Here is a 16,433-nt window from a genome sequence, read left to right as displayed (position 1 = left end):
CACGAGTAAGATGAGATAGGCTTGGAGGGATCAGTTGATTCAATCACGACAAATTTTGGATCATTCACTTTAGTTTCAGGCAGAAAGGGAAAATCGGTTTGAAGGGCACTTGAATCACTTTTGTTTTTCTTTCTTTTTGGTCCAGTATCTAATAACGCAAATCGATTTGCGTTAATGTTTGGTAGCCCCGGGGCCATGGTGCACGTGTTTTTAAAGTTCAACACAAACAATGTGTTCTAATATTAACCTGCAGGATATTAGAATTCCGATGTTTTATGGAGAAATGAACAATGGTCGTCATTCCACGATCTTTTTAAAAGTTTGGTGCATGATTCGAAGCACTTTACTGAAGTGGAAAAGATGTTCCGATTGAAGACATCATTAGGTAACAGAAACAAATTGGCTACTTGGCAAATTCTCAAGGAAAGATATGAGAATAAAAGGCTACAACTCACAGCACAAGTAAACAGACTAATTGATCAAATGGCAGCAAATGGAGAAAGTGCAGCAAGCACGAAGCTGCTGTTAGTGGCCACCAAAGAACACATTTATGCATTAAAGGGACTAAATCTAAATTTAAATGACAACCAAGCCATCATAGCTCGGATATTGGTTCGAAAACTAGACAGTAGAAAGTCTACGTTCTTACGAGAAAAACGTAAAAAAAGTAGCGATATACAAAGCTTATGACGTCTTCAGTTTTCTGGAGCAGCAATATCAACCTTTAGAAGCAATACGAGACAGAAAACCAGCTAAATGGAATAATCAGAAGCAGCCACAGCGAACACCTACATTTTATACAGCCGCACAAAAAAATCGTATATACTGCAAGGTTCCTGGGCATCAAATTGGTGAATGCAGAAAGTTTTAGATATTGACTACGATGAATCGAAGAAAATGCAAAACAAGCTATGCTACATTTGCCTTGATCACGTATATAAAGGCAAATGTAATAATAAGAAGAAGTGCAATAAGTGTGAACGAAATCATCATAATTTATTGCACTTCAATGAAGTCCGAAAAGGGAAAAAGAGGAGGTGAAGAAAATATTACAAAAACATCTTCCACAATGATGACGAAATATTCGGAAACGGCGATACTCCTAGCAACAGCACAGATAAGGGTGAAGGCAGCAAATGGAGAGTATGTGATATTGCGAGCTCTAATCGATCAAGGATCCCAAAAGACTAGTATTTCTGAAGAAGCAGCTCAAATACTTCATTTACCAAGAAGAAGAGAAGTAACTGAACTACAAGGTTTAGGAAATACCACAGTGGGTGTGTCCAAATTTAAAATCAACATTAAAATCAAGCCGAGATTCCTAAGCAACGAGGCGTACAATGTCGAAGCACTAATTTTGCCGAAATTAGTTAGTGTTCAACCAGACAAGACGTTTAAATGGCGTTTAACAATTGAAAAGCTACACTTTAGCTGATCCCAATTTCAATAAATCRGATCGAATCGATATTGTCATTGGAAGTGACATATATGCCGATATTAGAAGAAGGCATATTTAAAAGGATCGAATACTAGGTCAAGCCACTAAATTGGGCTGGATATTGTCGGCAGTTTTACAACAACCGAGAAAAAACGATACAATTTTAGCAGCGGTTACCACAACATTGGAGAAGTTTTGGGAAATAGAAGACACCACAACTCCAGCAGATACAGCAGATGATGATGAATGCCTAACATTTTTTGAAAAAACAACAGTGAGAGATGAAAATAATCGACTTGTCGTGAATCTACCTTTTAAACAAGAAAAAGAATTGGGCGATTCTCGCAAAGAAGCTATGGCGAGGTTTCTTAATCTTGAGAAAAGGTTCGCTACAAATGACGAGTTCAAACAACATTATGTGAAATTTATGAAACAATATTCAGAAATGGGCCACATGGCAAAAGCAAGTGAAAATAGATGCGGAAAATACTATTTGCCACATCAAGCAGTGATTCGAGAAGACAGTAGAACGACTAAACTACGAGTAGTTTTCGATGCATCCGCAAAAACTACAAATGGAAGTAGCTTAAATGACATCCTCTTCATAGGACCGAGATTTCAAAAAGATATATTTGACAAATTTAAATAACAGATAGTGATCAAGATTACAAACGTCTATTGTGGAGAGCAACAAAAGGAGAGCCCATAGAAGAATACAAACTACAAACAGTTACATATGGGACAGCATCAGCACCTTTCTTGGCAACGAGAACTTTACAAGAAATTGCCAAATTATACGACCCCACAACTATTTGCTTTCAAACATCATTAAAAACGACTTCTACATGGACGATAGGACGATGAAAATAGATGAATGTAAGGCCATTCAGTATTAAATATCGAAACAACTACAAAAATATGGATTTCACTTAAGGAAGTGGATGTCAAACAACAATGAAATCATAGCAGCTACTCCAGTAATTAACACATATGAAGTAATAAAAATAGCAGAGGACGAAACAATAAAGACATTAGGTATTCAATGGGATCCTACCAAAGACATGTTTGGATTTAATACGAATCTTTCAACGCAAAAGCTAGTTACAAAAAGACAAGCTTTGTCTGATTTAGCACGAAATCGACCCAATGGGATGGTTTTCACCAATAACCGTTATAGCAATATTATTTATACAAAAACTTTAGTTGATAAAACTCAACTGGAACGAATTACTTGGCGAGAATTTAACAAAAGAATGGCAAGAGTTTATGCAGCATATACCAGAGATAAAACAAATAAAAATTCCTAGCGGGTTTGAAACTAAAAACAACTATAAATTCGAACTACACGGATTCGCAGTTGCTCAATCATATAAGTAGCATTGCAAGCTTAAATATAATTTTGGATAATAAGGGGTCGTTCGGGTAGGAGGTAGATTGGGTAATGCAAATCTTCAATTTAATCAAAAGCACCAAATAATATTAAATAGGTCACATTTGTCATCATAATTAATTGAAAATATTCATAAAATAACTTTGCATGGAGGAAACAAGTTAATGGAATCAAGTCGTTTTGTGAGCTGCTAAAAGTGAGTTTTTCGTTTTTTGCGATGTCGAAATTTGTTGAGCAAAGAATTTGCATYAAATGATCATTTCTCCAAAAACTGAATCCATATCGTTCCGCAACCACCGTATTCACCTGATCTGGCACCGTGCGACTTCTGGCTGTTCACCAAGCTCAAAAGGCCGCTCCGGGAACACCGTTTTTATACGATATTCAAGCCGCAGCGAAGGCGGAACTGAAGGCCATTCCGGAAAGTGACTACAACCAGTGTTTGGAAGAATGGAAAATCCGTTGGCATAATGTACTACATCTAGGGGGGGTACTTTGAAGGAGATGAAATTGATTTGGAAGAATAAATAAAGAATTTTCAAAATAAATGCAATGTCACCTTATTTTTTGGGCACAGAGTATTAAAAAAGATAACAGATGAAGTTAATTTGTAATTTTGAGAAAATGAATCAACAACTTAATAAATTTTATATCGAACTATTAAAAGATCGAAATGCTGAGCGAATGACCTTGATGTTTAAAATATTAACCATTTCAATAGGAATAGTTATAGACGAATGTGAAGAAATCCAAATTTCGATAACTAATCTTCAAAACTATTAAAGCCTTCGCAACTTAATAAAGAAATTGAATTTATTAGAAACAAACTACACACATATTAATACTACCTGGAAGACAATCGGGTAATGGATTAAAAGAAATTTATAAGTCGATGGCTGCTAAATGTTTAATTGTTGATTCACGACTAGTCATAAACATAGAAATTAACTTAATATCGTATGTACCGTCAAACCTAAATAAATTCAATCCTCTTCCAATAAAATACAAAGGGAATATGATTATTCCAGAAATAAAGGCAGAATATTTCATATACAAGTTTGATTTGAATCAATATTCACTTATAAAGCAAGATCTAGATAAATGTATACTAACTCCGAGGATCATTACCATGTCCTGGAAATTTAGCTTGGAAATCAGCGACGGATAATTGATGTGAAGTAGGCGCTTTAAAACAATTAGAAAATGAAGCATGTGATTTCAAACCTTCTACAAAGGAAAACGTTTGCATAAAATTATTTTCCCAAAATTGGTGGCTTTAAAAATTATTTAGCAAAGCAATGCTATATCTAGAATGTGATAATAATCAACAATTGCATATGGAAATCCCTAGTCAATTCATTATGACAATAAGAGAAGGATGCACAGCCCGACATGAAGGAGTAACTTTAACAGCGTCTCATGACGTACAATCTGAAATTAATAAAGAATTGATATCCTCTTCTTGGGTTAAAGATATTGAAGATATTCTAGAAATACAAATAAAACCTTTTGATTCAACATGAATAAACAATACCAAAGATATCTTACATCTTAAACAACAAATAGAACTCCTCAAAACAGAAAATATAAAATTAAAAGATATAAATTTTCATCACGTAAGTGGTCACGTTTCGCTAACATTAATTTTGATAATAGTACTAATCATTATTATTTTATATATAAGATCCAAATGTGTAATATACAAGTAAAGTTAAGATACAACTTTAGCCCCTGGCAGAATGTTTATAAATATATTAACATGAAAGTCTTATTACATTAAGATTGAATTATATGTAGAACATAATATTTTTGACACAAATACATTAACACAAAAAAATAGACATATAAGCAATAAATTAAATGAAAAGTATACAGTCCACTAAAGGTCAAGTGCAATGGTAAGGAACAAAATTGTAATATGAGACTTACTCATAAAAATATGAAGATCATTGCATACAAAAGAAAACTCATAAATTAGAGTATACATAATACTTATATTACTATACAAAACATACATACTCCAAATATTAATGCACACAAGCAACAGATAAGAGAGTATCAAGCATATGTACGTATGTGTATAAGTGCGTTAGATGCACTAATCTAAATAACTGTAAAACATCAATGCGTTGGTATCTGAATAATGTCTATATATATGTACCTAGTTAAGAGATTAGAATTAAGAAATGTATTGAAGAAACTAATTTAAATAAAGAATGTCAGTGTCACACTCTCACAGTGCGGATTAAAAAGAAGTGCTTTTCTGTACAAAAATACCCTGGGAAAAATGCTCACATCTTAAATTAGCAGATCCCAATTGTCATACCCCGTCACAAATCGACATATTATTAGGCAGTGACTTAATACCTCAAATAATTCTAGAAGGTATAGAGAAAATCTCCAATAAATTGTTAGCCCAAAATACAATCTTTGGGTGGATTATACATGGCCAAGTTCCTGAAAAAATCAATTCTTTCCCCACACAAGTGGAAAATATCTCAAACAAGTTTTTAAAAAATTTACTTAAAAACTTCGGGGAAATTGAAAAATTACCCCAAATTACCCAGCATTCAGAAGACGACCAGGCATGCGAAGCCTAATACAAGTCCACAACAATTATGTTGTGCCACTACCATTCAAACCAACTTTTCTTGAACCCATAGCTCTAGGCCACTCTAGAGTATTAACAGTCTATCAACTTCTAAGCCTGGAAAAAAGCATGATAAAGAGAAGTGAGCTTAAATCGGCATACGATAATGTGATGGACGAATATCTTGACTTCAATCATTTGGAAGAAGCTGTACCATATAAAAAGGTGTCTAAAGGTAGATATTTATCTTTTTATCTTCCACATCATGGGGTAATAAGACCTGATAAAATTACAACAAGTGGTACGAGTGGTTTTCAATGCCTCAAAGTGTACGAGCTTAGGCAAATCACTCAATGATGTACTACATACTGGGCCAACATTACAACCTGTTCTCATGTTGCTAATTTTAAATTGGCGCATGTTTAAATACGTTTTCAATGGGGATGTAGAAAAAATGTACAGGCAAATTCTAGAACATGAAGATGACCAAGATTTCCAGCGTATAGTCTTCCGCAAATCAAGTATTAGTCCAATCACCGACTACAAACTTAAAACATTCACCTTTGGCATAAATTGCGCATTTTATTTGACCATTAGACCATTACATGAAGTGGCAAAAACAAATGAAACAAATTTGCCTTTAGCATCCTCTGTGTTGAAAACACAAACACACATGGACAACATACTATCAGGTAGCCACAGTAACGCATTACTGTGCGATTGACTATCACAAGTGATCAAAGCATTAAATTCAACAGGTTTCCCCCCTAAAGAAAATTACTTCAAATCACCCTGAAATAATAAAAGACATTAAAAAGGAAGACTTATTAGATAAAGACTTCCTTAGATTTGAAAAGGCTAGTACAACCAAAACTCTAGGGATTCAATGGAATGCGATAACAGATCAATTCTCATATACAATTGAGTCAATATCTGCTATGTCCACCATTACAAAATGCCAAAACTTTTCGACCCAATAATGATTCAAGCTAAAATTCTCATTCAGGAATCATGGCAGGATGGAACTGAATGGTATAAACAGGTAAATCTTTACGTTTAACGAAATGGGTTGAATTTGCTAACAACTTACATGCTATGTCAGAAATTCGAATCAATCGATGGGTAAATTTGACCCCTAACATTAACGCAGAATTACACGGTTCCTCTGATGCCTCTGAAAAGGCTTGTGGCGCAACAGTCTACGTACGTACTCAGTACGATAACAAAATATCTTCACACCTCTTGGTAGCCAAAGCTAAAGTTGAACCTTTGAAGACGCTCAGTCTGCCACGGCATGAACTGAGTGGTGTTCTTCTGTTAGCAAAATTACTGTCAATAGTCCAAACTCATCTCCAATTAAACGATCACAAAATGTATTTGTGATCAGACTCAGAAATAGCTGTGGTCAGAAAAACCACCCTATTCTTTGAAGACATATGTATTTAATCCCATATCTCAAATCTTAGACTTAGTTGGCTCAGCAATATCGCAACATGTTGTGAGTGCAGATAACCCAGCGGATATTGGGACAAGTGGTTGCAAGCCACTGCACCACACCAGCACTACACTCTGGTGGAACGGTCCCACATGGCTAATAGAATCATGAGAATTCTGGCCAAAGTCTCTTGCTCGGAATGTCACACCTCCGGAAAGTCGGAAATAGAAAATTTTCATATCACTCCAGAAGAGGATGATATTCTCCACAGATTTTCATTATTTCCTAGAGCACTAAGGGTAGGCGCTTATATGCACCAACTCATTCATAAACTTAAACAAAAGGTGTAAAGAATATCAAACGATCCTTACGTAAAACTAACATATTCCGACTTGCAACATACCAAGGTCAGTCTAATATCATATACACAAACTCGCTATTTCAGCAAAGAGAACTCAAAGTTGCTTGAAAAGCGACCTCTCGAAAAGGGAAGCTCACTTCTCGTCTTAAAACCATTCTTGGACACTAAGGGATTAATAAGGCAAATTAGCGAACTCCAGCCTTAGTTATAACGAGCGACATCGCATCATTATTTCAGAGAATTTCCGTTATATTTTCCTTTTTTAGCATATCTCCACCAGCTTCCACTGCATGGTGAGCATCGCTTAATTCAACCATGTGCCATGTACAAACACAAAATGCGTACGCAGATCGTGGCAGCTTTACCAACGCTGAAATTATGCTCTACCCTTTACCATCACTGGAGTTGATTTAGTTGGACCTTTCCAAATAAAGGCCTCCATGTTAAAGAGTTCTTTATTTAGAAAACGGTATGTGGCTGTCTTTGTATGTTTTACGACAAAGGTAGTACACCTCGAGCTTTGTTCAGATCTAACTACTGCGGTGTTTTTGCAGCATTTGCACGCTTTATCGGATGACGTGGATTTCCGTTAAAAATAATGAGCGACAATGGAAAAAACCCAAAGAGCAACAGAGGAGGAGTTTATAAACTTCATGAAAGAAGCCTCCCCTGAAATTTTTCACAAATATGCACCCCAAGGGATCGATTGTCAGTTTATACCTCCATGTTCCCCACACATGGGCAGATGTTGGAAACCAGTAGTAAAAACCTTTAAGTCCCATTTAAAGAAAATGGCTGGTAATCACAAATTATGAGGAGTTTACTACTTACTCACTTAAATTCAAGACCCATATCACCCCTCTCGCAAGATCCCTCCGATTTCACAGCACTTACATGAGGTCATTTATTCAGAGGACATACCTGGGACAGAAGGAGACTCACTCACTTTAATAAATCGATTTGAAAGAATCAAGATTCACCATCACGAATTCAGCCACCAATGGAAGGTTAATCCGTACATAAAAATAAACTCAAACAAGCGCGTTGAAGATCACCCTATTATACATACTCGTATACATATGTCGGGTTTTGGTTTAGATTTTGCATATTTAATTGCGCAGATTGTATACGACGAATACACTTGATCACGTCGCTGCCAATTTTAGACTGCTTCCCAGCATTCTAGCATACCGAAAAATGCTCTCCAGAAAATGCTGCAACGAACATACTTGTATCTCTGTCTCTCGCATTGGCTCAAGCATACACGCACAACAATCGTAGTGCGTATCTCTCTCTCAAACCTCACGCAACATCTCTTTCTCATATTCGCATCGAACTATCCTGACCATCTGGCGAATAGATGGAACAAAGCGTAYCAACAAACAACCGTTAGAGTGCAGAGACGAGAATTGTCACTTGGTACACGTATTTGATTTAATTCTTTTACACTGATTACCATAATTTAAGATCCGACACATACATATGTATAGATATGTAGCTACAACAACTACATTATAACATTATAAATAAAATCAATTTAATGCAATCTTATATTCCCATAGAAATGGACGTAGAGGAGACCCAAACTACCTCCCCGTCAGGTCCGAAATCGCTACACCCAAAGCGTCGACTGCACCCTTGACGCTCCAAGGACCAGGGTTACGCGACCACCGCCATCCGTCGCAGCAGTCAGGGAAATAAGAGAAGAGCAGCTACTGGCGAGCCAATCCGTCGAAAAATCGCACCAACACCCATACCAGGCCAGGCAGTGATCCTATCCACGACAACGACGCAGCCAAACAACCACAACACGTTCACGGCCATCTACGCCCGCACGCTCATCGCCAGCAACAAAGACGCTCCACAGGGTTGAGCGCTTTACTCAGTACACTGCAACATCTGCAGAGGCTCCTAGCCGATAAAATCACTTATGGCGGTGTGTTGGCATCCAAAATCGCATCACATCACGTCACATCGCATCACGTCATAAGACCTCATCACACAACAGCTGACAACACACAGCACTACATGCATCAAGCTCAGTACCTAACACCGCTCATTATTACAAAACAACAACCACACGATCATCAACGAGTCGACTCGCAATAATCAAATATTCACTACCCAAACTATTAAAAGGGATAGATTCGAACGGGATCGGTCTTCTATCGCTTCATCCGTGAAGCAAGACGTTCGACCGCAACTATTCGTTTTCTTAAACCGCAACCTCGGCATTTTCTTTTTGTGACTTCCCACCAAAGGACGCAGTAACGTGAGTAACGGATTTCGCTGCAGTATCTGAGAACAGTGCGTTTTTTCATTTTCCATAAGTATATGGTAAATATACCAGTGTCACGAGTGACCACTGAGTATGCTCATTTCTTGGTCAATTCTATCAGCATACGCAAAATCTAATCTCGAAAACTTGAAATTGTATTTTTTTTCTGTTTTCCCTTTCTTTTTTTTCTTATATTTCTTTAGTAAAACTATAGATTTAGTTTGATTGAGCAGCTTGATCGCTTTGTTTTACTTTTACTTTTGATTTTGTTGCACTTTGTTTAGTTACCTTCGCAAATCGTCACGTTGCGTGGTATATCCAAGGGATTGTTGCTTTACAATAACAATGCTACTTTTGTACTTGATATGCCCTTAGAAGAACACTTTTTTTAAATTTTGAACTTTTATGGTCCTACATAAGCTTTTTTAAAAAGATCGCAAAGGAAGTGAATGTAGTGACATTTGTTAACATACTTAACTGAAATATCTTTATTTCACATTATTTCTTAAGCCTAAATACAAAGTTTCATCTTATATTATAGGAAGTGCAAGATCTGCAGAGCACATACTTTTGTTCTGCTATGGCTCCCGACAAAGTAAGAGTGGTAGCAATAGCAAAATGAGCAGCTACAGCAGTAGCGTAGTTTTGCAAACGCTGCTTATAAACGCTATTGCCAATTCAACAGTTCGAGTTATTGGAAACTCGAGTTCTAGAAGTTCGAGTAATGGATGTTTAACTGTATGTGAGTTAGGATTAATCTACGTATGTAGCGTTTTAGATGGCCACATAATGCCGTCAAATTATCCTACACTAGCAGATCAATGAATTTGCCATCCCACTTACGCGAAGAGGACGTACACCATAGATGATGAAAAGTGAACATCGAACTTGTAAGTAAATTCGTATTTAAGTTCGAATGATTTTGGTCGATATTTAGAGTTGCTCGACTCGTCCCGATAAAGTTTAATTTTTTTTAAAAAGAGTTTGGATATGCTTGATCGTGCGAATTCAGATCCCATATTCATGGACAGTAATATGACTGCGATGAGACATGGTTTTGTGAGTTTGGCATGCAAACAAGTCAACAATCATCGGAATGGAATCCGGCTGTATAAAAATCCACGGGGTTAAAATTTGAACATGATTTCAAGCTTTGAAAATGATGATAAAAATATCTTTGAGTTGCTATTAAGCACATATCAGCATAAGATATTGATTTTTTATTTTATTATGTCAATTTCTTGTAATTTCCCAAGCTGTTAGTTGATAACATTTAAGATAATGAATGAGGGCAGATCATTTTTATTTCATTTTACCAAATTTAATTTAATTAAACTCGTTGTTAGCCATCTTTCGATGGTTTTCTCATACATACGTGTTTCAGTATTATTTCCTATGATCTCTTTGATTACCAAACGTATACAGTTTTATAATAAGGCGGATTATTAAGTGGACTAAAATATTACTACATAATGATAGGTGAATCAATTTTCAACCGAACAATATTTTATAACATTCCGGGTATACTTATCTACAGAATTTCGAAATATACTCTTTCTACCATTCCCAATATCTAGCTATTGTTCTGATATATTTATGGTCAATCATATCGTTTCAACACTTCACCGTAAGAATGATTGTTTAAACTTTCGTTAATCTCATTAGCTCAAAAAAAGAGAGGAATCAACACTCTGTCGGAAATCATCAGACAAAAGAAATTTCTTCGTTGCCGTTTAGAACTTGCATTGTTCTGTGCAATGCTTCTGTTTAGCCTCACCTCGGAAGATTACTTTTCGTAGGCGCTAGTATTTTACAGAATGTAGAGGCGATGTTACCAGTAAAAAACAAAAGCACGAAAACTACCTACATGGTGCAGTGGATGATAATTGCAGTAAATTGAATTAAAAAGAAGCACTTCCTAAGTCCTACTTAAGAATGGAATTAAGATTCGCTGGTGGAGATGATATAGACAAATTGCTCCTCTATGATAGGTCCATGGTATGAAAAAAGATAAACTGACGGAGTTTTTCGTGTTCCTCAAAGTCAGCTTACAGCCGTATTAACTTTGCGGATGTTTGAAAACCCTGATTTTAGTTATATAGGGTGTAGGTCAAGTTTTCCCACAAATTTATCTATTTTAATCACATGGATACAACGTTATTAATAAAACAAGCTCTCTTATTTTCTTTGGGATAACTCACAAATTGGCTGATATATGCGGTACCAAGTCACCCCGGAGTTCTATGGGGGCTAACTCATTTTTGACACATATTCATAGCATTATAAGAGAAAGATTATCCCTTAATTTCAGTCAAATATATCACATATTGACCGACTTTTTCGACCCAAAGTGAACTATAGGTAAGAGGGTCTAAATATTCGGCAACAAACGACTTCAAAGTTGTATCCCATTATATCAATAGGTTTTTGATTTATGTACTGGAATCAAGTGGAATTTAAAATTGTGGTATTTGGGAAGTAGCCGTGGTTGTTGTTCGATTTCATCCAATTTGACATAAGAATAAAAGAAGAATGCCACGTACTTAATTTTGTCAAAATCGGTTGGCCGGGTCCCGAGATATGGGATTTCACCAAAAAGTATTGTCACACCCATCCTTCAGTTTTCACGCCTTATAAAGCTCTCTCATACAATCCCGATTGTAAAATTTAATGTCTCTGAGGTATTTGGGTTTTTACGCGCTTATAGTAGTTGTTAACAGAACCGTTATATGGGGAGTGAGCGGGGTTATCCTCCGATTTCATCCATCTTCTCACTGTCGGTAGAAATTCATATAAGATTTCTACTCAACAAATTTGATTATTTTAGTTAAGTGGTTTAGCAAATATGTACATTAAACTTGTTAGAGGGCGGGGTCACTCCTACTTTTTCAAAAAAATTTGCCAACAGGTGTCCCTCGCTACTGTTATCCTCTCTACCAAATTACAGCTTTCCTAAACCCACACCATGTTAGTCAAAACAGTTTTTCCTATCTCATGCGAAAACTGCCCATAGTTTCATATGTGACAACCCAGACCGAACAAGACGAAACGACCAGCCCTCCCCTTGCACTCCCTCCTTTTGCATAAACAGTTCAGGTAATCACTCATCTTCTGGCAAAATGTGTCCAAAATTTATACAAATGAAACAAATAGTAACCATAAAAACAGACAAGAAGTGCTCCATGCGAGAAGTAATAAAAATACAAAAAACTCAATTTACTCCTACACTCAGTGAAAACACTTCTACATTCGCTGGTATAACAAAAAATACTACCAATAATAAAGTTTAACAAATCTCTTCTACGGAAAATATTCCTTCTTTTACAAACAACAGTCCTACCACCAATATGTCTAACGAAACACAAGAAAAAGAAGTAAACAAAAGCAATTACACCACAGCAAATAAAAGAAATACAACTACAACACTATCAGTGGATGACTCTCAAACCCATGCAACGATTTCATCATTGCTTACTCACATTACAGCTCCTGTACTAACAACACCAACAATATACTCACCTCAACCTACAATATTCCCCTCTCTGACAACAGACAATGAAATGATAGAGTAAACAATGCGATTTTTACCGTGGAATATAATTGACCTACATAATAACCACCCTGATTTAAATATTCCTTGCCCCTTATAATAAAAGGTATATCCTCCTAATAAATATCGTAGCTATTTCTACAATAGTACACAAAACCTGTAAATCATAAGCACATTTCAATCGTCAGCAACATTTCTTGCGTACCTATTGAAATAGAAAATGGATTTAGATTACAATTATTAATTTCTACGTACCACCCAATCAATATTTTACTTATAGAGAACTCGACAATATCATAAATCAGTTTACTACTCCAATTGTCATAATGGGAGACTTCAATACATGGAGTCACTGTTGTGATCATCGACAGTGAAAGAAAAAGGCGAAATCATCGAAAATTGGTAAAGCAATTCACTTCTCTACACATAGTACCTTTACACATCCCGACATTACACTAGCCTCATCGCAAACTCTATCTCATACAATCGATGACCTCCACAGAAGTGATCACTTTCCCATAATCATATCCCTCTCCATCCCTAAATCGAACAATGATAAGCCAAGATCCAAATTCCTAACCGAAAAGGCAGACTGGGAAAAAATCACTAATATTTCAGCAAGTTTATCCAATACTAGGAGCTCTAGAGAAAACATATATGCTGAAGCATCTGCTATTAAAACTATTATTCGTTCTGCAACTCATTTAGCCATTCCCCAAAATAAGACCCAAAGGTTTTCAGCAAAACTACCGATCTAAGAAAAATTTGCAGAAACCTGGTCATCATATTCTTCTGAAATAAACTTTCCTTCTACATTTAACTCAATCAAAAAGGAATAGAAAATGAAACCTACTCTAACTTGTCACTTTCTCCAAATGCACTACACATTGAAGCCGATATTACACTTAACGAATTCGATACGACACTTTCGACCCTAAAAGGAAAAACACCCGGTGCAGACAAAATATCCTGTCCATCTTAAAAAATCTACCTTACTCCCTTAAAGAAAGACTTTATGAACCTCTATAATAAAATACTAAAATGTGGTATATATCCTCAGCAATGAAAAGTTTCCTTAGTCATCGCTAGACCTAATAAACCTTCTTCCTACATTGAGAATTACAGATCCATTTCATTTTTACCCTGTATGTCCAAGCCATTAGAAAATTAATTTCCTCGAGCCTAATGTGGTATGCAAAAGTTAATCGACTCATAAGTCCGCACCAATTCGGTTTTCAGAAAGGATTAGGAGTAATAGACCCCCTGTTACAATTTGAACACTTCGCTTCCACTAACTTGGCATCCCGTAATGACGTTTCAGTTATAAGCCTGGATTTAGAAAAAACCTTCGAAAGGTTGGAGCTCACATGGTACTCAGTAAACTTAAGCAATGGAAAATTCGAAACAAAATGTTTAGCATTATAAAATCTTTCTTATATGAACAAACATTTATCGTATGTGCCAATAAATGTTATCACAGGTTTTCAAGTTGAACAATGGTATAACCGCTCTCGGCAACTCCCTTCGTCATTGCGTTTAATAAAGTTAGCTCCATAATTAGTACTAACCCACAAATAAAACACTTTATCTACGCAGATGACGTCGCGATCTTTACAAAAATTAAAAACTTAAGATAAGTTAAACATACATTTTTCAAAATTTTATATGATGTCAACAAATGGTCCGAAATTACAGGTGTAAAAATTTAACTAAACAAAAGCTGCACATTTCATATTTGTAGAAAACATAATTGCTCATTTCCCACCTTATCCTTTTCAAATACTCAAATTCCCCATACTCATAGCTTAAAAATTCTAGGCTTAATATTTTATAAAACTCTTTCTTACAAAGAACACTGTAAATATACAGGGTGGCTGATAAATTTTGCTACATTAAGAAACTCAAATAATTATTTTTTTCAATGTATGGAATTTATTTTTCTTTTATTCATGTTAAAGCTCATTCAATTTTATTAAATATAGCTTAATTAGTTTTAAAAAATAATGGAATTTAAATGCCCCCCTGCTCGTTGATGCATGTGCGCCATATTACCAAAAAGTTGTTCATTACTGCTTGGAGAGTTGAGACAGGAATAGCCGCAATTGTTTCTTGAATGTATTGCCTTAGTTCATTCAAATTTATTGGTTTTACTTTGTAGGCTTCCTGTTTGCAATAACCCCACAAGAAAAAGTCAGGTGCAGTAAGGTCAGGCGACCTGGTTGGCCAACGGAATGTGGAGCTTCTGGATATCAGCTTATTGGGAAATTTTCGTCGCAATTCTGTCATAACAGGTTGGGCTATGTGAGGAGCTGCACCATCTTGTATGTGGATACCTGGACACGCAGGGATTCATGTGTTGAATACAATGCTCGCGGCAGACTGCAAACGACATCTGTCAAATATTAAAATACACACGATCTTATTGACGAACCTATTTTGATAGCTGCACGGCTACACGACTACAGGCCGACAGTAGAATTGATAGTACAATGGAAGATAAAGAGATGAGGTAAAGTGGTGATGCCACTAATATGTAAAATGTAAAATTATTCACAGCTCTAACAAACTTGACGTTATTTTATAAATAAAAACATAAAATAGCTCTGTTACATCATTTGTAATAACAGTTGATAATTTGAAACGAATAAATTTACATATTTACTTATTTTTTGCATAAAAAATTGCAGTTTGAACAAAATATTAAAATTTCATTGAAGTGCAAGGTATTAGTATGGCCACAACGAAATTGTGAACATGCAAAATGGACAGCTGCGTTGTTTTGTGTACATGCCGGCCATTGTTATGTTGCTGCCCTCTCACAAAGTAGTAGGATTCACAACGCCGTTTTCAGTTCACTGTCGTGCTGCTGCAGTCTGTCGCGAGCATTGTGATCCGCACATCTTGTTTGACAAACAAGCGAAAGAATCAAACACAATCAGAACATTTGCATACGTTAGCATACTTTACCACAAAGGATATTAAGAAATACGTAGAACAACATATCTTGGACTGTTATCTAAACGATTGGAGACACTATAATCACCACTATAAACTTCCTCATGCTTTAGGCCAAAAACCACATAATTCTAATACCATCACCTCTAAAAATATAAAAACATATACACTCATCAGTATTGGGCATACACTTGCAACACATGGTCACATGGTAGAAGCAAACCCATATGCACTTTATGTGGTTTGGAAGATCTCACAATTCCTCATATCCTCGATGACTGCGCACATGTACAACAACAAAGAGTCTCGATTTTTGGTAACAAAAAACCATTTGACTTACTCATTCGGACACATGATTATAACATTAACTTTTTTGTAAAATATATGCAAATATGTAAATTAATTATTTAATATATAAGTAATTGAAGTACAAACT

Source organism: Bactrocera latifrons, unplaced genomic scaffold (assembly GCF_001853355.1).
Source record: "Bactrocera latifrons isolate USDA-ARS-PBARC rearing strain unplaced genomic scaffold, ASM185335v1 scaffold_1004, whole genome shotgun sequence".
Taxonomy (NCBI): Eukaryota; Metazoa; Arthropoda; class Insecta; order Diptera; family Tephritidae; genus Bactrocera; species Bactrocera latifrons.
This window is presented reverse-complemented; position numbering follows the sequence as displayed.